The sequence below is a fragment of the Periplaneta americana genome, chromosome 2, assembly GCF_040183065.1.
Source record: "Periplaneta americana isolate PAMFEO1 chromosome 2, P.americana_PAMFEO1_priV1, whole genome shotgun sequence".
Classification (NCBI taxonomy): Eukaryota; Metazoa; Arthropoda; class Insecta; order Blattodea; family Blattidae; genus Periplaneta; species Periplaneta americana.
The window spans coordinates 176,839,977-176,841,848 of NC_091118.1; the positions used below are offsets into that span (position 1 = coordinate 176,839,977).

The following is a 1,872-nucleotide window of genomic DNA, read 5'->3' on the forward strand; positions in this document are numbered from 1 at the left end:
GTTAGATCTTCAATTTAAATTCACAGATTTACAATGTGATGTTAAATGAAAGCTAGATGTAAGGACTTGACAAATGTTGAACTTTTCAAATCTTTGGCAAAAAATAAATATTTGAAGCTTCGTTCTTTCGCTTGCTCTGTTGAAGTCATGTTCGCTACAACTTACGTTTGTGAAAAATTATTTTCAGCAATGAAAATAGTAAAAATCAAATTTAGATCACGACTGACAGACAAATACCTTCGTGATCAACTACGACTGGCAGTAAGCGACATAATTCCTGATTTTGAAACTCTGCCGCAGAGACATTCTGAAGACAATTAATTTTAGGTTATGATAATGTGTCCTATGTTTTTTTGTTCATTTCTTTCTTCGTTACACGTACTAAACATTAGTTTGTAATGTATATAATTTTTTTTTAAGTGCTTGATGTAAGGAAAATGAAGAACCGTTAATGTCAGACAGTTGCTTTACTTCCCCTTCGGGTGTCCGCCTCCCTCTATAGGTGCTATGCACGTTGCAGCTTACACAGTGGCTCGGCGCACGATAGCATTTTCCCCACCGCTGGACTATAGGGAAAGCATTCTATATCGGTGAACTAAGGTTGTATTGAGAAACCCTATAAGTCCGTGACTTACGGAGTTTCAAAACCAAAGCAATAATATGCGTTGCCCCCACTGCTATTCTATACACCAGACTTCCTGTTTTTCAGCATAAAATGATGCGTCTAGGTTGCGACTTTCATTTTTTTACATAAAACGAAAATGACAAAATGAGTAACTTATTAGGTTCCATTATTATGGACAATTATGCTTAGATTTCTGTCCTGAAATATACAATATTCATTATTTAATATTGTTTACAACATCGGTATAAATTATAATTCCTTTATTATAGCTTCATTTCTTTTATGGTCCACAAAGTTGCATCCTGTTGCTTACACAAGGAATTTCAATTGAAAAGTGTGATCCAAAAGCGCGTTCAGTCCGTTTGTATGAAAGAACTGGGCTAGTTTTTTATCAATCGGTCTACTGACTGAGCGAGTTCTGAAGTGACATGCACAATAACACAAACTTTTAGACGGGGGCTGGCGTTGTTTTGAAAGCAAAGAAGCTTAAGATATAATGATAGATGTCTAAAAAGTCATATATATAATTTTTTTCTCATATCGAGGGCATCATTCCAGACGGACGAAACAACAAATTTTTGCGTTATTGAGTCATTTCTAAAGGAACCCTTTTATGTTTGGAAAAAATCACATGAGAATTAAAATTAACATAAGAAAGAATCAAAGAAAGTATCGATAAAACAAAATCGGTAATTTAAAACGATAGTACTGCAGTGGTAAATGGCTCTGAAAGACTAGAATTGATTGTTACACTCAATTAGCAAATAGGTACGTCCAGTAAAATTGAGGGCGATAGGTGTGTGCCTTCGTGGCGCAATCGGTTAGCGCGTTCGGCTGTTAACCGAAAGGTTGGTGGTTCGAGCCCACCCGAGGGCGAATGTTTTTCCTAGCTTTTTTATTGAAATATTTTGTAACTTCGTCCATCAGAACAGCGATCCGTGAAGTGATGCAAATAGTCTAATAGCTTGGAGCTCACATATTTCTAAGCGTGTCTATATAACATTTAGCCTAATGTCCGTCTCATTTCTTCAGCATACTGCAGGTTTTCTCAGTTTTAATTTTAGGAACTTATTAATTTTGGCCTCTGAATGCCCGAAGTTTTTGCAGAAATTAAGTACAACCATTTTAAATTCGGACATTTGTAAGAAAATGAGTACTGATGAAGAAGGAAGATGAGAAAATTAAGTACGCAATAGAAATAACATAAGAGAAGAAAAAATGAAAGTGGTAAGAGACAAATAAGAAAA

General features: G+C 35.4%; 1 non-coding gene across 1 annotated transcript; it reads left to right on the forward strand.

Moving 5' to 3' along the window:
* The first annotated feature begins 1,427 nt into the window (after positions 1 to 1,427).
* Positions 1,428 to 1,501, forward strand: TRNAN-GUU (transfer RNA asparagine (anticodon GUU)). Its single transcript has one exon. It is a non-coding gene; the product is annotated as a tRNA-Asn (tRNA).
* The last annotated feature ends 371 nt before the right edge of the window (positions 1,502 to 1,872 follow it).